This window comes from Apodemus sylvaticus, unplaced genomic scaffold (genome assembly GCF_947179515.1).
Source record: "Apodemus sylvaticus unplaced genomic scaffold, mApoSyl1.1 scaffold_74, whole genome shotgun sequence".
NCBI lineage: Eukaryota > Metazoa > Chordata > Mammalia > Rodentia > Muridae > Apodemus > Apodemus sylvaticus.
This window is the reverse complement of record NW_026263083.1, coordinates 1089733-1116897: the sequence shown is the minus strand read 5'-3', so window position 1 is coordinate 1116897 and position 27165 is coordinate 1089733. Positions and strand designations below refer to the sequence as shown.

The 27165-nt window shown below is 42.8% G+C and overlaps 1 pseudogene; it reads right to left on the bottom strand.

Moving 5' to 3' along the window:
- Positions 1–18424: 18424 nt before the first annotated feature.
- LOC127676102 (secreted frizzled-related protein 4-like) lies at positions 18425–19581 on the bottom strand (annotated as a pseudogene).
- Between the last annotated feature and the right edge of the window lie 7584 nt (positions 19582–27165).

Below are 27165 nucleotides of genomic sequence, written 5' to 3'. Positions count from 1 at the left end.
ATCAGCGGCCATAGATGCAAATATGAACAGAATACAAGAGATAGAACAAAGAATCTCAGATGCTGAAGATACCATAGAAACCATGGACTCAACAATTAAACAAAATGCAAAATGCAAAAAGCTTGTAACCCAAAACATTCAGGAATTCCAGGACACAATGAGAAGACCAAACCTAAGAATTATAGGCATAGATGAGAGTGAAGATTTACAACTTAAAGGGCCACCAAATATGTTTAATAAATTTATGGAGGAAAACTTCCCTAACCTAAATAGAGAGATGCCCATGAATATACAAGAAGCCTACAGAACTCTAAACAGACTGGACCAGAACAGAAATACCTCCAGTCACATCATAATCAAAACCCCAAATGTACTAAACAAAGACAGAATATTAAAGGCAGTAAGAGAAAAAGGCCAAGTAACATATAAAGGAAGACCTATCAGAATCACACCAGACTTCTCACCAGAGACTATGAAAGCTAGATGATCCTGGGAAGATCTCATTCAGACTCTAAGAGAACACAAATGCCAGCCAAAACTACTATACCCAGCAAAACTCTCAATCACCATAGATGGAGAAACCAAGATATTCCATGACAAAACCAAGTTCACCCAATATCTTACTACAAACCCAGCCCTACAAAGGATAATAGGGGGAAAACACCAATACAAGGAGGGAAACTTCACCCTGGAAAATGCAAGATAGTAACCTTCTTTTATCAAACCCAAAAGAAGATAACCAATCAAATATAAAAGATAACATCAAAAATGACAGGAAGTAATAACTACTATTCCTTAATATCTCTTAACATCAGTGGAATCAATTCCCCAATAAAAAGACATAGACTAACGGACTGGATATGTAAACAGGATCCTACATTTTGCTGCATACAGGAAACACACCTCAGTGTCAAAGACAAAAGCTACCTTAGAGTAAAAGGCTGGAAGACAATTTTACAAGCCAATAGTCTCAGGAAACAAGCCAGAGTAGCCATTCTAATATCAGATAAAATTGATGTTCAACCTAAAGTCATCAAAAAGAGACACTGAGGGACACTTCTTGCTGGTCAAAGGAAAAACACACCAAGAAGAACTCTCAATCCTGAACATCTATGCTCCAAATGCAAAGGCACCCTCGTTCATAAAAGAAACTTTACTAAAGCTCAAAGCACACATTGCTCCTAACACAATAATTGTGGGTGACTTCAACACTGCACTTTCCTCAATGGACCGAACAGGAAATCAGAAACTAAACAGGGACACAGTAAAACTAATTGAAGCTTTGAACCAATTATATATAAATAATATTATATTAACATATATAATATTATATATAATATTATATATATATATATATATATATATATATATATATATATATATATATATATATATATATATATATGAAACATTTCATCTTAAAGCAAAAGAATGTACCTTTTTTTTCAGCACCTCATGGTACCTTCTCCAAAATCGACCATATAATTAGTCACAAGACAGACCTCAACAAATATAAGCAGATTGAAATAACCCCATGCCTCCTATCAGATCACTATGGAGTAAAAGTGGTCTTCAATAGCAACAAAAAAAAAAAAAAAAAAAACCAGAAAGCCACATACACATGGAAACTGAACAATACTCAGTGATACCTTGGTCAAGGAAGAAATAAAGAAAGAAATCAAAGACTTTTTAGAATTTAATGAAAATGAAGACACAACATACCCAAATCTATGGGACACAATGAAACCAGTGCTAATAGGAAAACTCATAGCCCTGAGTGCCTCAAAAAAGAAAATGGAGAGAGCATACACTAGCAGCTTAACGACACACCTGAAAGCCCTGGAGCAAAAAGAAGTAAATTCACCCAGGAGGAGTAGAAGACAGGAAATCATCAAACTCAAGGCTGAAATCAATCAAGTAGAGACTAAGAGAACCATACAAAGAATCAACAAAACCAGGAGCGGGTTCTTTGAGAAAATCAACAAGATAGATAAACCCTTAGCCAGACTAACCAAAGGGCACAGAGACAGTATCCAGATTAACAAAATTAGAAATGAAAAGGGTGATGTAACAGAAACTGAGGAAATTCAAAAAATCATCAGATCTTACTACCAAAGCCTATAGTTAACACAACTGGAGAATCTGGAGGAAATGGACAATTTCCTAGACAGATACCAAACACCAAAATTAATTTAGGATCAAATAGATCACCTAAACAGGACCATAACCCCTAAAGAAATAAAAGGGGTCATAGAAAGTCTCCGAAACAAAAAAATCATGGGGCCAGATGGCTTCAGTGCAGAATTCTATCAGACCTTCAAAGAAGACCTAACACCAATACTCTTCAAACTGTTACACAAAATAGAAACAGAAGGAACACTACCCAATTACTCCTACAAAGCCACAATTACACTGATACCAAAAGCAGACAAGGATCCAACAAAGAAAGAGAACTTTAGGCCAATTTCCCTTATGAATATCGATGCAAAAATACTCCATAAAATTCTTGCACACCGATTCCAGGAACACATCAAAATGATCATCCCCACGATCAATAGGTTCCATCCCAGGCATCCAGGGATGGTTCAATATAAGGAAATCCATCAATGCAATCCACTACATAAACTCAAAGAAAAAAAAACATGATCATTTCATTAGATGCTGAAAAACAATTTGACAAAATTCAGCATCCTTTCATGCTAAAAGTCTTGGAAAGAACAGGAATTCAAGGCCCATACCTAACCATAGTTAAAACAATATACAGCAAACCAGTAGCCAATATTAAACTAAATGGAGAGAAAGTTGAAGCAATCCCACTAAAATCAGGGACTAGACAGGGCTGCCCTCTATCTCCATATCTTTTCAATATAGTACTTGAAGTTCTAGCTAGAGCAATTAGACAACATAAGGAGGTCAAAGGGATACAAATTGGAAAGAACGAAGTAAAATTACCACTATTTGCAGATGACATGATAGTATACTTAAGTGACCCAAAAAAATCCACCAGAGAACTCCGACAGCTGATAAACAACTTCAGCAAAGTGGCAGGTTATAAAATCAACTCAAGCAAATCCGTTGCCTTCCTATACTCAAAGGATAAGCAGGCTGAGAAAGAAGTTAGGGAAATGACACCCTTCACAATAGCCACAGACAATATGAAGTCTCTTGCTGTGACTCTAACCAAAGAAGTGAAAGATCTATACGACAAGAACTTCAGGTCACTGAAGAAGGAAATTGAAGAAGACCTCAGAAAATGGAAAAATCTTCCATGCTCATGGATTGGCAGGATTAATATAGTTAAAATGGCCATCATGCCAAAAGCAATATACAGATTCAATGCAATCTCCTTCAAAATCCCAAATCAGTTCTTCACAGAGTTAGAAAAAACAATTCTCAAATTTATCTGGAATAATAAAAAAAAAAAAAAAACCCAGGATAGCTAAAACTATTCTCCACACTAAAGGAACTTCTGGGGGAATTAGTATCCCAGACCTCAAGCAATACTACAGAATAATAGTGTTAAAAACTGCATGGTATTGGCACAGGGACAGGCAAGTGGACCAATGGAATAGAATTGAAGACCCAGAAATGAATCCACACACCTATGGTCACTTGATCCTTCGACAAAGGAGCTGAAAACCTCCAGTGGAAAAAAGATAGCCTTTTCAACAAATGGTGCTGGTTCAACTGGAAGTCAGCATGCAGGAGAATGCGAATTGATCCATTCTTATCTCCATGTACTAAGCTCAGCTCCAAGTGGATCAAGGACCTCCACATAAAACCAGATACACTGAAACTAGTAGAAAAGAAACTGGGGATTTGAGGTGGTGGCAGTGGCAGCGGCAGCAGCAGCAGCAGCAGGTCCAGGGGAAGGGCTATCAGCAGTGGAACCAAGGTGGCAGGGTCCAGGCAGGCCTTGTGCCCTCTACCACTGACCTTTGCTGGCCAGCCGGGCTGCAAGTGGTGGCAGATTTACAGCAGCTTTCACCCCACAGAAGCTACATCAGAACTCTGCCTCCTGCCAGTCAGTTAAGAGAGTCTCTTCGCCATCTTGGATCTCGGGCACCAGAGAAATCAGACAGACTGAGGTACACAAATATAACCCAAGGCCAACATCACGGGGGTCTAAGCCCGACGGGCGTTGGCCTGCAACCAGTCTCAGGGCTGTTTAGGGGGCCATCGGTGTGCAAACCCAATCAGGAGGTTGTTTGCCTGGCCTTGCACGAGTGGCGCCATTTTGACTATGGGACTCCAGAGAGTTCTAGCAGGCAAAGTCAGCTAAGAGTCATAGCCTGAGGTTATCATATCAGGGGGTCTAAGACAGACAGGCCTTGGACTGACCCCAGGCCCTGAGCTTCTCGGTGGGCCAACTGTGTGCCAACCTGGCCAGGAGGTTGTTAGCCTAGCAGACACTCCCAGCACTTTCAGGGAGCACGCATACACTATGCCATCCTGGCCACATGACAGAATCAATTAACAGTCATAGTCCAAGGGAACTTTGCTATAGCCTTGGCCTGCCAGGCTTTTGCCTAGACTCAGGGCCTCAGCAGGTAGGCTAGCCTGGTGTGCACCAACCCGGTTTGGAGAAAAGGTCCTCAGAAAAGATCCTACAGCATAGACAATCAGCACTCAATGAAGGAGCAAACAGGCACTGCCTGGTTCACACAGACAACCTGGGGCAAGGCACACTAGGGCTCCAAGGGCACCCAAGAGGAGGACAGCACATCAGCAATCTGTAACAGGGGAAACCCAGCCATCCTGTGTTGCAGAAATAGCCCTACAGCCTCACAGGAGGCACAAATACCAGCCAGAGACAAGACCAACTAATGCCAGAAATAACACGATGACAAAGAGCAAATGCAGGAATGCTACTAACAGAAATCTAGGCAGTATGGCAGCATCTGAACCAAACTCTCCAACATCAGCAGGTCCTGGTTACAAAAACACACCAGAAAAAATAAGATTTGGATTTAAAATCACTGTTCATGATGCTGCTAGAAGAACACAAAAAGGACATAAATGAATCTCTCAAAGAAATACAGGGGAACATGAATAAGCTATAAACCAGTATAATAGAAACACAAAAATCACTGAAAGAAATTCAGGAGAATAAGGCTCAAGAGATAGAAACCAATAAAAAAGAAACACACACACACACACACACACACACACACACAAGCTTAAAGAAATATAGGAGAAAGTGAGTCAAACAGCAGAAGTCATGAAAGAGGAAACCCAAAAATTTCTTAAAGAATTAAAGGAAAACACAAGCAAGTGAAGGAGCTAAGAAAAAACATCCAGGATCTAAAATCAGAAGTAGAAACAACTAAGAAATCACAAAGGGAGACAACTTTGGAGATAGAAAATCTTGAGAAGAAATCAGGGGCCATAGATGCAAATATAAACAACAGAATACAAAAGATGGAAGAAAGAATCTCAGATGCCGAAGTTACCATAGAAACTATTGACTCCACAGTCAAAGAAAATGCAAAATGCAAAAAGCTTGTGTCCCAGAACATCCAGGAAATCCAGGACACAATGAGAAGGCCAAACCTAAGGATGATAGGTATAGATGAGAGTGAAGATTTACAGCTGAAAGGGCCAGTAAATATCTTCAACAAAAATTATGGAAGAAAACTTTCCCAGCTTAAAGAGAGAGATGCCCATGAATATACAAGAAGCCTACAGAACTCCAAATAGAGTGTACCTGAGCAGAAATACCTCTTGTAACATAATAATCAAAACTCCAAATATACTAAACAAAGACAGAATATTAAAGGCAGCAAGAGAAAAAGACCAAGTAACATATAAAGGAAGACCTATCAGAATCCCCCTAGACTTCTCACCAGAGACCATGAAAGCTAGAAGATCCTGTGCAGATCTCATGCAGACTCTAAGAAAACACAAATGTCAGCCAAGACTACTACACCCAGCAAAACTCTCAATCACAATAGATGGAGAAACCAAGATATTCCATGACAAAACCAAATTTACACAGTACCTTTCTACAAACCCAGTTCTACAAAGAATAATAGGAGGAAAACTCCAATACAAGGAGGGAAACAACACCCTGGAAAAAGCAAGATGGTTACCTTCTTTTGTCAAAGCCAAAAGAAGATAACCACTCAAATATAAAAATAACATTGAAAATGACAGGAAGTAATAATCACTATTCCTTAATAACTCTTCACGTCAATGGACTCAACTCCCCGATAAAAAGACATAGACTACCAGACTGGATAAGGAAACAGTACCCTACATTTTGCTGCATACAGGAAACACATCTCAATGTCAAAGTCAAAAACAACCTTAGAGTAAAAGGCTGGAAGACGATTTTACAAGCCAATGATCTCAGGAAACGAGCCGGAGTAGCCATTTTAATATCAGATAAAATTGACTTTCAACCTAAAGTCCTCAAAAGAGATACAGAAGGACATTTCTTGCTGGTCAAAGGAAAAATCCATCAAGAACAACTTTCAATTCTGAACATCTATGCACCAAATGCAAGGGCACCCTTATTCATAAGGGAAACTTTACTAAAGCTCAAAGCACACATTGCACCTAACACAATAATTGAGGGTGGACTTCAACACTCCACTCTCCTCAATGGACTGATCAGGAAAACAGAAACTAAACAGGGGCACAATAAAACTAATTGAAACTTTGGACCAATTGGACTTGACTGATATTTGTAGAATATTTCACCCTAAAACAAAAGAATATACCATTTTCTCAGCACCTCATGGTACCTTCTCCAAAACTGACTATATAATTGGTCACAAGACAGACCTCAACAAATATGAAAAGATCGAACTAATTGCATGCCTCCTATCAGATCACTATGGAGTAAGAGTGGTTTTTAATGGCAACAAAAACAACAGAAAGCCCACATACACATGGAGGCTGAACAATACTCTACTCAATGACACCTTGGCCAAAGAAGAAATAAAGAAATAAATCAGAGACTTTTTAGAATTTAATGAAAATGAAGGCACAACATACCCAAATCTTTGGGACACAATGAAAGCATTGCTAAGAAGAAAACTCATTTCCCTGAGTGCTTCCAAAAAGAAAATGGAGAGACCATACACTAGCAGCTTAATGACACACCTGAAAACCCTGGAACAAAAAGAAGGCAATTCACCCAGGAGGAGTAGAAGCCAGGAAATCATCAAACTCAGGGCTGAAATCAGTCAAGTGAAAACAAAGAGAACCGTACAAGAATCAACGAATCCAGGAGCTGGTTCTTTGAGAAAATCAACAAGATAGATAAACCCTTAGCCAGACTCATCAAAGGACAGAGAGAAAGTATCCAAATTAACAAAATTAGAAATGAAAAGGGGGATATAACAACAGAAACTGAGGAAATTCAAAAAATCATCATATCCTATTACAAAAGCCTATACTCAACACAACTGGAGAATCTGGAGGAAATGGACAATTTCCTAGACAGATACCAAATACCAAAATTAAATCAGGACCAAATAGATCATCTAAACAGTCCCATAACCCCTAAAGAAATAGAAGGGGTCATAGAAAGCCTTCCAACCAAAAAAAGCACAGGACCAGATGACTTCAGTGCAGAATTCTATCAGACCTTCAAAGAAGACCTAACATCAATACTCTTCAAACTATTCCACAAAAGAGAAACAGAAGGAACACTACCCAATTCCTTCTATGAAGCCACAGTTACACTTATACAAAAACCACACAAAGATCCAACAAAGAAAGAGAACTTCAGACCAATTTCCCTTATGAACATCGATGCAAAAATAGTCAATAAAATTCTTGCCACCAAATCAAAGAACACATAAAAAACGATCGACCACCATGATCAAATAGGCTTTATTCCAGGGATGCAGGGTTAGTTCAATCCAGAAATTCATCAATGCAATCCACTATATAAACAAATTCAAAGAAAAAAAAAACACATGGTCATTTCATTGGCTGCTGAAAAAGCATTTGACAAAATTCAGCATCCTTTCATGCTTAAAGTCTTGGAAAGAACAGGAACTCAAGGCCCATATCTAAACATAGTAAAAGCAATATACAGCAAACCAGTAGCCAGCATCAAACTAAATGGAGAGAAACTTGAAGCAATCCCACTAAAATCAGGGACTAGACAGAGCTGCCCAGTTTCTCCTTATCTTTTCAAGATTGTGCTTGAGGTACTAGCTCGGGCAATTCGACAGCATAAGGAGGTCAAAGGGATACAAATTGGAAAGGAAGAATTCAAACTATCATTATTTGCAGATGATGAGATAGTCTACCTAAGTGACCCAAAAAACTCCACTAGAGAACTCCTACAGCTGATAAACAACTTCAGCAAAGTGACAGGTTATAAAATCAACTGAAGCAAATCAGTAGCCTTCCTATACTCAAAGGATAAACAGGCTGAGAAAGAAATTAGGGAAATGACACCCTTACCAATAGACACAAACAGTATAAAGTACCTTGGGGTGACTATTACCAAACAAGAACTTCATGACTCTGAAGAAGGAAATTGAAGAAGACCTCAAAAAAATGGAAAAACCTCCCATGCTCATGGATCAGCAGGACTAATATAGTTAAAATGGCCATTTTGCCAAAAGCAATATACAGATTCAATGCAATACCCATCAAAACCCAACTGAATTCTTCACAGAGTTAAAAAGAGCAATTCTCAAATTCATCTGGAATAACAAAAAACTCAGGATAGCTAAAACTATTCTCAAGAACAAAAAAAATTCTCGGGGGATCAGTATCCCTGATCTCAAGCAATACAGAGCAATAGTGTTAACAACTGCATGGTATTGGTACAGTGACAGGCAGGCAGATCAATGGAACAGGATTGAAGATCCAGAAATAAACCCACACACCTATGGCCACTTGATCTTCAACAAAGGGGCTGAAAACATCCAATGGAGAAAAGAGAGCCTTTTCAACAAATGGAGCTGGTTCAACTGGAGGTCAGCATGCAGAAGAATGAGAATTGACCCATCCTTGTCTCCTTGTACTACGATCAACTCCAAAAGGATCAAGGACCTCCACATAAAGCCAGACACTCTGAAGCTAAAATAAAAGAATTTGTGGAATACCTTTGAGGACATTGGTACAGGGGGAAAGTTTCTGAACAGACCAACAATAGCTTATGCTCTAAGATCAAGAATTGACAAATGGGACCTCATAAAATTACAAAGTTTCTATAAGGCAAAGGACACCATCAAAAGGACATTCGGCAACCAACAAATTGGGAAAAGATCTTCACCAACCCTACATCAAATAGAAGGCTAATATCCAATATATACAAGGAATTTAGACCCCAGAAAAGCAAATAACCCTATTAAAAAATGGGGTATAGAGTTAAACAAAGAATTCTCACCTGAAGAACTTCGGATGGCGGAGAAACATCTTAAAAAATGCTCAACTTCATTAGACATTAGGGAAATGCAAATCAAAACATACCTAAGATTTCACCTTACACCAGTCAGAATGGCTAAGATTAAAAACTCAGGAGACAGCAGGTTTTGGCAAGGCTGTGGAGAAAGAGGAACACTCCTCCACTGCTGGTGAGGTTGCAAATTGGTACAACCACTTTGGAAATCAGTCTTTCGGTTCCTCAGAAAACTTTGCATGTCACTTCTGAAAGATCCTGCTATACCACTCCTGGGAATGTACCCAGAGGATTCCCTAGCATTTAATAAGGATATATGCTCCACTATGTTCATAGCAGCCCTATTTATAATAGCCAGAAGGTGGAAAGAACCCAGGTATCCCTCAACAGAAGAATGGATGCAAAAAATGTGGTATACATACACAATGGAGTACTATTCAGCCATTAGAAACAATGAATTAATGAAATTCTTAGGCAAATGTATGGAGCTGGAGAACATCAAACTAAGTGAGGTAACCCAGTCTCAAAAGATCAATCATAGTATGCTCTCACTAATAAGTGGATATTGGCCTGGAAAACTGGAATACCCAAAATATAATCCACAAATCAAATGAGGTACAAGAAGAATGGAGGAGTGGCCCCTGGTTCTGGAAAGACTAAGTGTAGCAGTATAAATCAAAACCAAAACAGGGAAGTGGGAAAGAGTGGGTGGGAGAACAGGGGGAGGGAAGGGGGCTTATGTGACTTTCAGGGAGTGGGGGACCAGAAAAGGGGAAATCATTTGAAATGTAAATAAAAATATATCGAATAAAAAAATAAGTCCAGAAAAAAAAGAAAAGAAAAGAAACTGGGGAAGACCCTTGAGGACATAGACACAGGGGGAAAGTTCCTGAACAGAACACCAATAGCTTATGCTCTAAGATCAAGAATTGACAAATGGGATCTCATAAAATTACAAATTTTCTGTAAGGCAAATGACACCGTCAAAAGGACAAAATTGCAACCAACAAATTGGGAAAAGTTCTCTCACAAATCCTACATCCGATAGAAAGCTAATATCCAATATATACAAAATATTCATGAATTTAGATGCCAGGGAACCAAATAACCCTATTAAAAAATGGCGTACAAACCTAAATAAAGAATTTTCACCTGAAGAAATTCGGATGGCCGAGAAGCACCTTAAGAAATGTTCAACATCATTAGCCATTAGGGAAATGCAAATCAAAACAACCCTGAGATTTCACCTTATACCAGTCAGAATGGCTAAGGTTAAAAACTCAGGAGACAGCAGGTGTTGGCGAGGATGTGGAGAAAGAGGAACACTCCTTCATTGCTGGTGGGATTGTAAGATGGTACAACCACTCTGGAAATCAGCCTGGTGTTTCCTAAGAAAACTGGACATGACACTTCCGGAAGACCCTGCTATACCTCTTCTGGGTATATACCCAGAGAACTCGCCAGCATGCAATAAGGACACAGGGTCCTCTATGTTCATTGCAGCCTTATTTATAATAGCCAGAAGCTGGAAAGAACTCAGATATCCCGCTGTGGAGGAATGGATACAGAAAATTTATATATACACAATTTGGAGTACTATTCAGCAATTAAAAACAATGAATTCATGAATTTTTTTGGCAAATTGATGGAACTGGAAAATATCATCCTAAGTGAGGTAACACAATCACAAAAGAATACACATGGAATGCAATCATTGATAAGTGGATATTAATTATCCCTGAAGTTCTGAATACTGAAGATACCATTAACATATCAAATGATTTTCATGAAGAAGGAAGAAGAGGGCCCTAATCCTGGAAAGGCTTGATCCAGGATTGTAGCGAGTACCAGGACAGAGAAAAGGGAGGGGGAAAGATAGGATAATTGATGGAGAGAAGAGGACTTATGGGACATATGGAGAGGGGGGAACAGGGAAAGGAGAAAGCTTTTGGATTGTAAACAAAGAATATAGAATATATATATATATATATATATATATATATATATATATATATATATATATATATATATATATATATATGTGTGTGTGTGTGTGTGTGTGTGTGTGTGTGTGTATGTATATTTGTATATACATACATATATGTGTATATATGTATATACATACATATGTGTGTATATATGTATATACATACATATGTGTGTATATATGTATATACATACATATGTGTGTATGTATGCATATACATACATATATGTGTATATATGTATATACATACATATATGTGTATATACATACATATGTGTGTTGATATGTATATACGTACATATGTGTGTGTGTATATATATATATATATATATATATATATATATATATATATATATATATATATATATATAAATATGTATATATCAAATAGCACACATTTTCACTCATATGTGGACCTAGATTTAGAGATATGCATGAAGCCAGGTGTGATGGTATGTTGGTTGCTATAATCCCAGCACTCTGTGGACTGAGACAAGAGGATTGCTGTGAGTTAGAGGCCATCCAAAGCTCCATATAAAGAGCCTCATGGAAAAAAAAAGATACGTATGTTGTTGGGAACAGAAGAGCTTGCCTGAATGTCCCAGCTGAGCTGTTTGCACAGGTTTCTTGAGAGCAAAACATCCCGTGGCTTAGCTTGATTCCTGCCTTCCTGCCTGGTGTGGTACGGACTTCCCAGGTGCCTGGACTGGGAACAATTATGACTATAATTGTTTTTTCCTGTTCCCTTCCCTGGTCTCTAGTGTATATATTGCTAGTCTCTCAGTAAAACTCTGGCATTCTCACAGAATGACCCATGTGTGTGTTTTTTGTTAATCCCCCAAACCTATGCCCAATACTTGGTACCGTGGCAGCGCAGGTGCTGTCAGTATGTGGCAAACAGGAACAGGGTTATTGGAAGGGAGGAAGTATATGGTCAGAAAAGTGGTGGAGGACAAGAGCAGGAGATTGGCCTCACAGAAGCTAAGAACAATGACAGACATATATGCAAAGATCATTATGAAGCTCAGTCTTTTGTGTGCCATATAAAAATTAATAATGAAAATTAAAAATATACTCACACATGAAAGCAGAAAGGAGACTACTTGGAAGAATGTAAATGAGAGAAGATAATGAAGAGCCTAATAAGATCAATGTATGGGTTGGAGGGATGGCTCAGCAGTTAAGAGCACTGATTAGTCTTCCAGAGGTCTTGAGTTCAAATCCCATCAACCGCATAGGTGGCTCACACCCATATGTAGTGACATCTGATGTCCTCTTGGGGTGTGTCTGAAGAGAGCTAAGGTATACTCATATATATATATATATATATATATATATATATATATATATATATATATATATATATATATATATATGATAAATACATCTTTTTTAAAAAAATCAATGTATATGATACAATCATCTGAAAAGTCATAATGAAATTGATGATTTTATACAATTAGTACGTATTGTATATAAAAAGTAAGTAAAAAGAAAATTATTTGCTGAAAAGAATTTAATGGCATTCTTTGTACAATTACAAGTAAAAAATTAGACTTTCCAGCATGTGACTTGTAACAGGGTAGATCATCAGCTTCTCTGAAGATCCCACAATCTGAAGGCCTCCCAGGAGATCTGTTGCACTCGGGGCAACAGACCCCATGGACTGAAAGCCTCCCAGAGATTTGCATCAGCCAGGGAAACAGTCCCGATAGTCTGAAGGCCTCCCAGGAGATCTGTTGCACCCAGGGTAACAGAACCCACACACTGAAGGCCTCCCAGGAGGTCTTCTGTAGCCAGAACAACAAATCAATTGTGTGTATACTCCTCTGAAGATCCCACAGTCTGATGGCCTCCCAGAAGATCTGCTACATCCAGGGACACAGGTTTTCCAGGAGACCTGCAGCAACCCAGAGACATAGAAGTCAGGCTCCAGACAAAGACACACAGTCCAGTCAACACCAGAGATAACCAGATTGTTAGAGACAAGTGCAAGACCATAAACAACAGAAGCCAATATACTGTGGCACCATCAGAACCCAGTTCTCCCACCACAAGCTCTGGATACACCAACATACCCGAAAACCAGGATGCTGACCTAAAATTCTTTCTCATGAAGATAATAGAGTCTTTTAAGGAGGATATAAATAACTCAGTGAAAGAAATACAGAAAAACACTGGTAAACAGGTAGAAACCCTTAAAGAGGAAACAAATAAATTCCTTAAAGAAGTACAGGAAAACACAAACAGGTGAAGGAATTAAACAAAGCAGTCCAAGATCTAAAAATTGAAGGGGAAACAATAAAGAAAGCACAAATGGAGGCAACCCTGGAAATGGAAAACGTAGGAAAGAGATCAGGAGCTACAGACAGAAACATGTACAACAGAATACAAGAGGGAAGAGAGAATCCCGGGCTTAGAAGATAACTTAGAAGATATTGACACTACAGTTTTGAAGAAAATTGAAAACATAAAAAATTCCTAACCCAAAATATCCATGAAATACAGGACATAATGAAAAGACCAAACCTAAAAATAATAGGAATAGAAGAGAGTGAAGATTCCCAACTCAAAGGACCAGTAAACATCTTCAACAAAATTATGGAAGAAAACTTTCCTAACCTAAAGAAAGAGAAGCCTATAAACATACAAGAAGCCTACAAAACTCCAAACAGATTGGACCAGAAAAGAAATTCCTTCTCTTACATAATAATCAAATAACCAAATGCACAAAACAAAAAATATTGAAAGTTGTGAGGGGAAAAATGGTCAAGCAACATATAAAGGCAGACCTATCAGAATTATACCAGACTTCGCAATAGATATTCTAAAAGAGAGAAGATCTTGGGCAGACATGATACAGACTACAATAGAACTAAAATGCCAGTCAAGACTGATATTCATAGCAAAACTCTCATTTACTATAGATGGAGAAACTAAGATAGTCCATGATGAAACCAAATTTAAACAATATCTAGCAATCCAGTCCTAAAGAGGGTTCTAGAAGGAAAACTCCAAAGCAAGGAGAGTATCTACACCAAATAGAAAAGAAGAAATTAATCATCTCACAACAAAACCAAAAGGAGAGAGTCATATGCACATGGTGCCACCTACAACAAGAAACAAAACAGAACTGACAATCATCTGTAATATCTCTCAATGTTAATGGACTCAGTTCACTAATAAAAAGACATAAGCTATTAGACTGGATAAACACACCTCAATGAAAAAGACTGACACTACCTTAGAGTAAAAGGCTGGAAAAAAACTCTCCCAAGTAAATGGTTCTGAGAAACAAGCAGGACTTGCCATTCTAATATCCAATAAAATAGACTTTCAACCAAAAGTCATATTAGTCAAAGGAAAAATCCACCAAGAGAAAAATCTCAATTCTGAACATCTATGGCCCAAATATAAGATCACCCACATTCAAAAAAGAACTTTACTAAAGCCCAAAACTCACATTGAATCCCACACAATGATAGTGGGAGACTTCAACACCCCACTGTCATCCAATGGACAGTTCAGTGAAACAGAAACTAAACAGAGACACAGTAAAACTAAAAGAAGTTATGAACCAAATGAATGGAGGAGACTCTGCCTTTGGCAAAGTTCCCCCAAAGAGGAGGCAGGGTCTTGCAAGAGGCCACGCCTAGCACCTAGTTACCTAAGACTCTAGTTCTGCTCTTGTTTAATGAATCTGTAAAATGGGAATAAACAGCCCTGCTTATACAACTCAAATAGTTCTCGGAAAAAAAAAAACACTTTAGCAACTGCAAACTGGGACTTGTGATACAAATGCCTGTGGGCAACTCTGGATGATGCATCCATTGCTGAAGGAATCATTTGAGTGACAGCATGGCTCCTGGGAGATATGACCAGCATTGAAACCTGTGATAGAGAAAGAAACCACTCCTGGGCCCACGCAGCCTGGTCCCATCTTATATCCCATGTATCCATACCAGTTAACAAATGCCTTCAGCAAAGAACTGAGTGAAAAGTGGGAGAACAGATTCCAAAGTCACCTCTCCTGTCCAGTCCCCTCCAAATGCAATGTCTACCACTTGCAACAAGGGCACCATGTTGTTATGCTTATACATGATTTGGCAATAAAAAATATATCTCACAAACCCAAAACACTCATATTTATTAAGTTACCATATGCTTGGATATCTCTAATTCATACATTAAATATTAAATCTTTCCTGTTGTAGGCAGCAAGAATAATTTGCAATAGATGTTCTAATTTTTCCCATACACAGTAGGAGCTGCCTCCCTCCAGCAAATGGAGAACACCTTAGCAAGGACATCTCTTCTAGGCCTGAGCCCAGGGCTGGGAATGAGGGTCATAGAGTCAGTTGCCCAACCTCTAAGGAAAGAAACAAAGACACCACCGAGGGAGGGGGCGGTTAGGGGGCTTCGGCCTTTGAAATGTGGAAAGATCAGATGCAAAATCCTTCAGCGCTGGAAAACAATGCAACTGCCACCTCCCCAGGGTGGAAGCCTAGGGGATCTCCTAGTGGCGCAGGTCTGTGTGGCGTGGTGGCCTGCTAGGTGCTCCCCTGCTGGCCGGGTCCAGGAACTCTGAAAATGAGGCATGCAAACTCCGAGACTTTGCAGGGTTGCAACAGACAATGGAAAGGCAAAAACAATAATAAAAAAAGAAAAAAGAAAAAAGATGGTGCTAAAGGCACCAAGTCCCATCTCCTGGGCAGAATTAAAACACCTGCAACACACAGTCGCACACCCTCACATACACATGCAAAAGCTGGAGGAAGAAGAGAAGGAAGATGCAGTCAGAGCTGCAGCAGCCGCCTTGAATGGCTAGCTATGCGCCTGCAGAAAAGTACAAGTGCTCCAAGCCTTAGGAAACACACAGGTTAATGGAGCATCTTCCTCGGCTCCCTCCCTCCTCCCCTCCCTCCTCGAGGCCTCCTCCCCCACCCCCGCCCCCGCCCCGCCCCACCCCGCCCCACCTCCCGGGCTGGGAGAGGCAAGAGAACAGAATCTCTCCCTCCCTCTCCTCCCCACACCCCTCTCTCTCCCCGCCCGTCCTCTCCCTCCTGCTTCCCCACCCACCCACCCACTCGCCAGGTCAGCTCTCGGCTCGCCAGTCCTGCCGCCCTCAGCCACACCGCTGCCCGCCCACTCCACGCCAGCTCCTGCTTGCTGCAGCTGAGGGGGAAACCAGAGGGAAAGGAAAAGTTGCAGTTGGGATTCTGAGGGTCGGCCTGGGGAGGGAGAGTTGGCAAGCTGGCTGAGCGACGTGAAAGGCGCTCTCTCTTCCACTTTTTGGCCCTGGTGCTGCAATCTCCTCCACCACGGGAGGAAGCGAAATGAGTGTGGCCTAGGTGACCATGTTGCTCCCCAGCCTGGGTGAGGGGCTCGGGCTTGCGGACAGTGACGGGGAACAGGAGCGCACAGGAACCCCAGTGAGGCAGCCAGGGACGCAGGCCGCAGACGTGCAGACCTAGAACTGAATGACACCCATCTGGGTAATCAAGAGTCCCAGAGCTGACCTCGGCTTGGGAGGGAACAGCGGGGGCAGGGCGCACTACTTCTTGGTGGTGCTTTTTGGGTTAGGCCTTGGGCAAGCAGGGTGTAGAAAGGGAGAGAAAGAGGAAAGGAGCGCCTGTGGGACTGCTCTGGAGAACCAAGGTGACCCAGGGCGAGCCGAGCTGCGCAAGCTAAAGAAATGGCCCGCCAGGAAATTGAGAAGTGAAGGGCATTTTTGAGAAGCACTGCACCAGCACAGCTGGAGGCCAGCTTCTTGGGCTCAGCCCTCCGGTGCGCCGAGCTGGCAGCCTGGTGAGGGGGCGGCGGGCTGACTGCTCTCTCCAGATGATTTGGGGGGCACAGAACTTCCTCTTTCCATCCCCCACAAACACCCTTTCTGGTAGGGGCTCAAAATTGGTGCAACCTTCAAGGCAAGTTTAGACTTGGTTGGGAGAGAAGTAGGTCCCCCAGCTCAGATTTTTGCCTTGATAGGATTGTTTTAAAAATAAAATGCAAATGTAAATATGCAAAATGCGAGCTTTTTCCTGAGAAAACCTGAGATTTTCCTGTGGGAAAGGAGAAGAAAGGATTAGGGGAGTCCTAGCAGGCAGACACACTAGGCATTCCTATGCAGAAGAAGGCAGCTCTCTCCTCCCCTAGCTTGGGTGAGGGCAGGCAAGGGAGCAAAATACATTGAATTCAACAGCATCCAGGATCTGAAAGGATTCTCCCCACCCCACCTCCACCCCATGGATTCCAGTGCAGGTCATGCAACTTGCAGGCAAGATGGAGGAAGGGGTATTGCGGTGCCACCAGCCTGCCCCTAGTGCCACCGACAGACGGACCAGATGTCTAGCCATAACACTTTTTGCTGGGAGTAAAACTTGGATGAAAGGAGGAAAAGAAAAGAACAGGCCTAAAAAAGGCAGTTTCCCTACTTCTTTTTTATTATTATCCAAGATGGCTCTTTATTGCTTTAGTCATACAGGAAGAAAGAATACCTTTTGTGGGGCAGCCCCTGGGTAACTGGTGAGGAGCATCTCCTGGATGGTGTGGTAGCCAGGTGACAAGAACATAGACCTTGACAGTCTGCCCCTCTTTACTTGTCATTTTTAGCTTTGTTTTCAAAGTTTCTAGGTAAAGAGAGAATTGAAAGTCTGACAAACACACATCATCATTTCCCACATCCCATAGCTCTAAGCTTTTCAAAGCCACATTCATCCGAAAAACCTTTCTACGGACCACACACATGATGATCTTTTAAGTACCATTCCTCCTGCCTTTGTCAAAAACATGTTTTCAATAACATTTAATATATCACTAACTGCCTAACAGAAGAAGTTAAAGAATATTCAATATTTTTGACAAAAAAGTTTTGTTTGACATAGCATGTGAACTTTACAATGTACATACATTATAGGTCAAACTCCCAAAACTGAAGGTCACACAGTATGCACACAGACCACTGAATGCAGGTGCCCTTCCCCCAGATTTCCCTCTTCTACTTTCCATACCAGGAAACCAACAAATAACAGGGCTCTGTGACTTAATGTGAAACACTGAAGCCATCACTTAGAGAAATGCTGCAAGATGTGTCTATAAAGAGAACCCCAGAGGGTCCTTAAGGCAAGTGGTGGGTGGCCTTCTCCTTCAAGGGTGGCTCCATCTTGCAAAGTAATTAGCTTGCACTTTTCTTCAGGTTTGACTTTTGGGGGCACTTCTCGCTTTGATGTTCTTCTTAGGACTAGCAGGTTTGGGAGCAGGTGGCCCTCCCTTTGGCTTTGGGGGTTACTGTGACTGGGGCGGCTGGCTGTTTGCTGCTTGTCCTGAATTGTTCTCTGTTGTTCCCAAAGTTTCTCTTCCCACTGTATGGACCTTCTACTGAGTTGATCTCTCCATTTCTCAACTAAACAATTTTCAAGAAGCATCATTCTTGAATGCCACTCATAACACATCATTAGGACATCTTGATGGGGCAGGATGTGTGGACACTGGCAGGAGGAAGTGGTGATGAGAGGGCCTTGCATTTGAGGGATATAGGTGAGGAGGACTTGAAGATCTCTTTCACATCTACCACAGTTGTGACCCCATTGCAACCACTCCTCTAGACGGCTTTTATTTTGGCATGAATAGCATAGCTGTACTTTTTGCTCAGGTTTGTTGCCAAGGTTGCCTTCACCTTCTTGCACTTGCACTGAGCAGGGCACAGACATTTACAGTCCACATCAAAGCACCTTTCTTGCACCACCATATCTGGTTTGATGTCTATCCACTTTACATCTTCTGGAAGGTCAGCGACTATTGCCTTGGGAGAGATGTACACTCCAGGGTCATAGGCCAGCAGCTCACCACAGGCCAGGCTCTATGGCCAGCTGTGGTTATACATCTTCATGAGGGGCTCGCAGTCATCACATGCTCATTGGCACACAGACTTGCAGGGCTCAGTGGGATCCTGCAGGATCTCCAGGGTACAGTTGGTTGTGTACATGGCACAAAGGAAGAAGTGCAGCACAGAGCTGCAGTTCAGGTCCACTAGCTCCTCATACTGCTAGATAGCAAGGATGGCCTTCTCCTGTGTGCTGTGGTGCAGATGGTTGGGCATCCGGGTGACTTTCCAGGTCTTGTGCCTGCACATGGGGATGTGCACAGCCTTGCAGGGCGCTCTGCTCACTCCCAGCGCAAGGCACAGTCACAGGTATGAAGCTACCAGGGCGGAGAAGATCATGGCGCTGTCCTCCTGGGCTGCAGTCCCTGCTGGGAGGACCTTTTTCTTCCAGCCCCGCTGCTCTCCTTATCTCTACCTAGGACCAGTGGAGTGAGCTTTCGTGCTGGAGCTCCAGTCCGCACTAATGGGGAGTTCTGGGGCTATGGCTGTAGATGCCCCCTGGGCACATCAGCACCAGCAGTGCCAGTACTCAGCCTCCAGGGCACTGACCCCCGTGGGGGGGGGCGTCCAGTCTTGGGCCCGGCAGCTCAGAGTGCTGCAGGCCACGGCCATCATGGAACCCTATTTATCCAGACCCGTCCCCTGACAGGAGCTCAGCAGCCTTGGCAGCAGCAAGAACAGAGCGGGCTCCCACTCCGCTGCTCCACCCCCAGTGCTCCTTTTGGGACGCTGGATACAAACCTGTGCAAGGGAGACTTTGCTAAGTTGGCCTTAAAGTTTCCCTAAGTACAGAGTTGGAGTAATGTGACCCTGTTGTCACCCTTTAATATTGAAACATTTGTTGTTCCTTTCCAATAGGGGGTGAGAGATGCTTCTCAGTCCTGAGGATGGTGTTGAACAGGGAAAGCCTAGCAAATGAAAGCTAGGTGTTGAACTAGCACTGGCAGTTTATATAAGCCTCCCCCAGCCCGCCCTGAACCTTGTGGAGTTTGTTATTGTTATTGATGTTGTTTTGTGGCCACTGGACTTAGTTCTGGCTCAATTTTTTTTTCATTTTTTCATTAATTTATTTATTCACTTTACATCCCAATTGCAGCACCTCTCCCAGGCCCACTCATACCAGCTCCCACCCCCACACCCCTCCCCTCTTCCACAGAGAAGGAGACGCTTCCCCTGGGTAGCACCCTGCTCTGGGTTATCGAGTCTCAGCAGGCCTAAGTGCATTCCTTCCCACTAAGGCCCAACTAAACAGTCCAGTTGGGCTAAGGGGATGGAAGGCAGGCAGCAGAGTCCGAGATGTGGGATGGGATGAGGGGATCGAGTGGTTAAGACAGTGGACCAGATTTGCATTTTTAAATTATGTCCTTTTCAATACATTTTACTTGTTTGTTTGCTTGTTTGTTTACTGTGTGTGTGTGTGTGTGTGTGTGGTGTACATGCCATGGTCCACACAGGAAAGTTGGGGGACAACATTTAGGAGTTGGCTTTCTCCGGCTTCACTGTAGGCTCTAGGGATTGAACTCAGGTTGTCAGACTTCCATGCAAATGTTTTTCCAGGCTGAGCCCTCTCAGCGACCTTGAAAATCATTTTTTAAAAACAAAACAAAGCAACATTCAGTGAAGAAAGAAAGTTGTATTGTTATAAACAGTTTGTTTTGGCAACATAAAGTTTGATAAAGATTTTCTCCCACAACAAATTCTAGAAAGAAATTAAATTGTATTTTACTTTTCTAATAGTCAAGGGTAATGAAAATTATTGAGGGCTCAGAAACACTTTATGTTAATATTTCTAAATAATATATATTAAAATTATTTTATTGCTATGGTTTTGTTTTTCAGAAATATGCAAGTTTATATATAAAAAGTTGGACATCTATATCCACATACAAAAGTCTTTTTTACTAATTTTCATTTTAATAATGGGAAGAAGAGGAGCTATAACCCCAACAAACCATGATATTCAAGGTCTATGTAAGCTAACTCTGTATGTAATAAAAAAGAGGCTATGCTTTTAAATATTACCAAATTAAAAGCTAACTAAATGTGTGTAACATTTCCAAGACTTTATGTTTTTATCACGATAATTGCTTGGTTCCTACTGATTTTTGTCAGGCATTGACTGCTTAGAAAACCTTAATACCTTAATGATTGCTGACATAGGGAGAAGTAATCTTCCCCAGTGATGAGTCACCTAATTGGTTATTCAACACCAAGTAAACAACCCTAAAAACATGTGCATATAAGCAACACTAAGTAGACTCAGCAGGTTTATTCATATAGTTATATATATGAATATTTAATAATATGCATGTATGTATATTTAATAATAACTACAGAAAAATTCTAGGCATGAGTTTTTGGCTAGGGTCATGGCATCAAGCAAAGGACTGTGTCTGGGAAACAGGCTTCAAATTCAATCTAAGAGTCATTGGTTATCCCTACAACCATTGCGCCACTATTGCATATCTGGGCAAATATTTCCTGAAAGGTTTCTAATATAGTCTAACACTGATGGCTAGAAAAGTCCACTGATGCCTTTTCTTCCCCAGCAGCCTGCATAGCACCCCCAGCACTTGAAAGCTAGCCAGTATGGAAGGAGTGCCCAGGTCAGTTCCAGTTTGAATAAGTCCTATAAAGGATATGACTACCAATAGTGAGCTCATGGGCATCATGCCAAACTACCTTCTGAACATCTGTGTTTACAACCTTAGATTAAGGTACTTTCTTTTTTCCCCTTAATATCTCTTTTTTATCTTTTTTTTTTTTTGAGTATCTTCTTCATTTACATTGGCAATGGTAAAACCTTTCCCAATTTCCCCCCTCCCAAAACCCCTCTCCCCCACAATTCCCTACCCCTTCTCCCACATCCTGCCTCCATGTATATGCCCCTCTACACAACATCCTCCCCCCATCTCCCCCTCCTTTGTTGAGGCCTTTATTGAGCCTTTACCTGACCAAAGACCATTCCCCCCATTGATGCCCAACAAGGCATTCCTCTGCCACATTTTTGGCTGGAACTATGTGTGCTCCTTGGTTGATGGTTCAGTCCTTGGGAGACTTGGGGTGTCTTCCCCAACTTCTCATTAAACTCTGCCTTCCTTTTTCCTCAGTGAGACTTTTACACCCTGTCTCCATGATGGCCTTGTCTCCAGAATGGCATTTTGCCCTCCTGCCAGCAGGAGGAGGCAGAGTGGAGACAGCCTTAGACTCTCAAACTAGATCCTACTGGCCACAGGCCAGTCCCTGGTGTCCTTGTCTACTGGGAATCTCCCTGACACATCAAGTGCCATTCTGAGTGAATTTGGGGTTCTCTGAGAGGCAGGGAGACTAAGGTGCAGCCAAGGTACTGGAACTTGGCCTCTCTTGGGAGACAGCAGAGGAGAAATAGAAAGCATTCCCCAGACTCCCCCAGGGGTGACAGAGCAGCTGACTGCTGAGTGGATTTAGCTGAGCTCCAAGAAGGACAAAAGCAAGCAGAGTTGGATCTTAAGTGGTGCCACACCCATTTTTAAAGACAAGGATGATTTTTTTAATACTTATTGCAAGGAAAGCATGCTATCCATAAGTCAGGTTTAAAAGCAAAACTTTGGAAACCTCTCCAGAGAGTGAACATTCAGGCTGTGAACTAAGGGACTCTGACTGGAAAAGAGGTCTTTCATTCCTGACCGTGGGTGGGAGGAAGTTAAGGTGCGAGGGTCTCACAGGAGCTCTGAGCCCACTGAGGAAGTGAAACATAAAAATGGAGAAGGCTCCTGTTTTTATGCAAGTGGAAAGAGCAGAGTTCTACTTATGGCCATGGAAAAATGGGGTTTGCATGCTGGGCCTCAGCTTTCAAATCCATGAAATGACCACATGGAACCAGATCTTTGCTCTCCTGTAACTGGCACCCACAGTACCTGACAGCTTGTGATAGATAATACAACTCCTTGGGCCCCATAACAGACTTCCAAACATTTTAAGTTCCTCTGGGTGATTGACAGGCATGGGGTGGGGACAGCTTCAGAGGTCCTACAGCAGGAGAATCTCTGGTTCTCCACAAGCTTCTAGTGAAGGGAAACTTTAGAAAAGAACAGGGATTCCATGTAGGTTCCCAGTAGCATCCAGTTAGAATAAACAGAACTGAGTGTCTCGGGTCTCTGCAAAAACAGAATTTTAGGGCTTGCAAGATGGCTGTCATCAATAAAATATTGATCACACATGCATAAAGACGCAGCACACATGTTTTTAAAAAATGGATTTATTTAGTAGTGTGCACTGCTGGGAGTAAAGACAAGAAGACCTCTGGTGCTAGCTAGCTAGAAAGATTCAGAGAGAGAGCCTGTCTCAAAAAATCAGGCAAGGAAAACACCAGGCATCAACTTCTGGACTCCACATACACCCAGATACATGTGCATAAACATGAACACACACCACACACACACATAAACACCACACACACCACACACACACACACACACACACACACACACACACACACACACAAAGCAGATCAGTGCAGCTCCTACAGCCCAGAGAAAAGCAGCCAAAATAAGCCAGAATTGGGTAAAGGACTAGGACAGAGTCCCCAGAATAGACGCCCTCCTCTCAGTCAACAGGAGCTCAGGGCATTTGAGGCATCCTGTCTCCTTGCAAAGAATGTCCTGGCTGATAAGGAAAAGGACTTGTCATACCATCCTGAATTCCCAGTATGTGGCCTCTGTGTCCTGGACATAGGACTCATCTCAGCATCCAGACAATCAGGATAATCTGCCCCCATCTTCTCGGCTGCCAGATGGAGTTTCCTAACTGAGGGAGCATGAGAGTGCACACCAACCCTCCACACCCCCCACCCGCTGACCTCGAAGAGACAAGAAGAAAAATGCCTGTGGGACCCAAGAAGGAGAAAGCTATAAAGAGACTAAATATAGCATTGTGTCACTGAGAGTTGAACTAACTTCGTATAAGTCTCTGTGACATAGGCTCTATGCATCAATTTCTAAGTCTCTGTCTTTAACTCACCAGGTGTAGTAACGTGCTTTGAACAATGTCTGCCCTCCGGTAAGCGTACCATGTTGACTGTTGCCTTCTCCTTTTGAAAGTTTCTGAGGGCTTTACTGCTCCAGTCCAGAAGTTTCAGCAGCTGGTACACATTGATGGTGGAACCCATTACCACCCACCACTCTCCCCTCACATCCCCCCACCCCCCACCCAGGGAGTTCTTCCAGGAGCTCTGGTTGCAGCCTGGTCCCTTCCCAAAGTTGCTGATGAATGTGCAGTTTGAGAAGGAGATCACAGATAACCAGCCTGGAAACACACACTGCAGGCTCCATGGATTCATCCAACCAATAAAAGTCAAGGGACACCCCAAAGCTGGGGGGGGGGCACTTCATGATACCTCTTCCCAGCTTTCAAGTACAGAAATCCCTCTCAGGACTCAAGAAAGACAGGCCAGAGGTATTTCCCCCAGACACTGTCCCTGCCTCTCTTTGACAGAAGCCACCTTCCCCCTGCACAGCCTCTGCTGGAAGAACAGAGAGGTCCACTTCCCAACAGCCCTGCCCACAGGGACCTAATGACTCTCCTGAAGACATCATAGTTTCTCCCCGGCTCTGCTGTGTTTTATATAGTGGGGTTATCCAGAGGCTGTGCCATGTAGCAAGTCATCCCTATGATCCTGAGATGAAGGCAGGCAGGACAACAGTGACAATGAATAAGGTGACAACTGTGACCACAAAGCAGCGACTGACTTCTGTGCACAGCACTTCCTATACTCCTTATGAGTACGATGTCCTTGAATCTAACTGCTTTGCTTTATGGATGAGAAAACAGATTCAGAGAGGCTGGGTCACTTGTCTGGAGTCACACAGCTAGAGTACTATCAGAGGAGCCTTCAACCTAAGTCATTCTGGACTGTAGAACCACTCCCTACATTCAGCTGCCCCCAGTGAGGTAGGAAGGAAAAGAGATGCTGCCTCACCTTTCAGGGGAGCTGTCTGTTTGTATCCCCACAGTAAGTCTATCACTAGAGGGAAGAAAAGGCAGGGGAGAAACCTGGCTGTGGTCTCTAGACAGAGCCAGGCTAGTGTAGGCTTAAGCCAAGAGCACAAGCTAGCCAGCCCAAAGCTTTCCCATGGAAGGATCTCCCCTAGCACCCAAGTAAGCCTTTCCGAGATTTCGTCAGGCCAGTCTGCTCCAGGCAAAGGGCAAGGATTTTTAAAGCTTTTGTCAAGTATTTTATCACAGCAGAAAGCAAATAATCCAGTACAAGGGGCAAAAAGAGCACTTAGGGAAGGCTGTTGGGGTTGGGAAACTTCATTTCCCTGCACCAGATTGAATTAGAAGCTGTGATTTTAACCCATTAAGCAATACAAGGATTACAGAATAGAACATTTTTAATATCAACCCCACTTCGTTGACCTCCACTCTTCTCACCCCTCCCCACCCTCCCAGGTAGACAGTCCACTCCCCTTTCAAGTTCAAATCACTGGCTTTCCCAGTCCTGAGACTCCAAGAAGAGCCAAGACAGTATTAAACCTTTCCAATAGGTCAGTTTATTTTCAAGCCCCGCCTGCTCACACACATATCAAAAACAATGGGAATAATAATATTACAGATCGAATAATTATACAACAGTGACATTTAAAAGGCCTTGCAAATTAAGTAATCCCCATAACTTTCAGACTCTTCCAACTAGGGCCTCCAAGGGCTGAAGAGGACACAGAGTTTAGGAAGAGACTGCGCTGGGCCCAGAACATCTTCAAAGACTTAGACTTTCTCTTTCAGATTCATAAGATTTTTTTTCCCACTGTATAATATAATCATTTATGACCTAACTTAATGCTTTGAAACATCTCCATGGGACAACACAGGATCCCCCGGAAGCCGGAAGCTGTGTTTACGATCCTTGCACCTTTGAAGAAATCTGGGGAACTGCCACAAACCCCTCCAACCGAAACTGACCAATTTCAGAGAATGTGTAGTGCAAACATCTCCTCTCCAACCCTGCCATTTTATAGGAAACCAATCAGGCCCAAGATGACTTAATGATGTCCCGAAGGCCACCTAGAGATGACCTCTCCGGAATCGAACCCTGATTCCCTGTCACCCTTGGTCACCATGGTAGGCACAGCGACTACCATTGAAAGTTGATAGGGCAGACGTTTGAATAGGTCGTCGCCGCCACGGGGGGCATGTGATCGGCCAGAGGTTATTTAGAGTCACCAAAGCCTCCGGCGCCCGCCCCGCGGCCGGAGCCGAGAGGTAGCTGACTGGGTTGGTTTTGATCTGATAAATGCACGCATCCTCCTCCCCCCCGGGAGGGGGGGGTCAGCGCCCGTCGGCATGTATTAGCTCTAGAATTACCACAGTTATCCAAGTAGGAGAGGAGCGAGCAACCAAAGGAACCATAACTGATTTAATGAGCCATTCACAGTTTCACTGTACCGGCCGTGCGTACTTAGACATGCATGGCTTAATCTTTGAGACAAGCATATGCTCCTGGCAGGATCAACCAGGTAGGAAACGCGAGCAAAGCCGGGATGGGGGCGGAGAGCGAGGAGTGGGGAGGGAGCGAGTGGGCGAGCCGATAGAGCGGGCGAGGGGCGAACGGACGGACTGACGCACGCGCATACTCACTCGCGAAGCGGAGCCGAGCGGGCAGAAAGGGAGGGCGAGCGGCCCAAGACCCCACACACACCAGAGAGGGGTTGAGGCACCCATCCGCACGCGCACAAGCACCGGGCATACATACAACGTGCGAGCGAGCGTGCATGTCGCCCCCCAGACACACACGCTCTTCACTCCTCCACACCTCTTTCTCTTTCCCCTTTGGCATCGGGAGAGCTGGAACGACGCCCACACTGGGCGCTGAGCAGGGAAGACGACAGTGATCGCAGTGGGGCGGTGGCGGAAAGAGAAGCGACCGGTGACGGTCACCCACAGGAG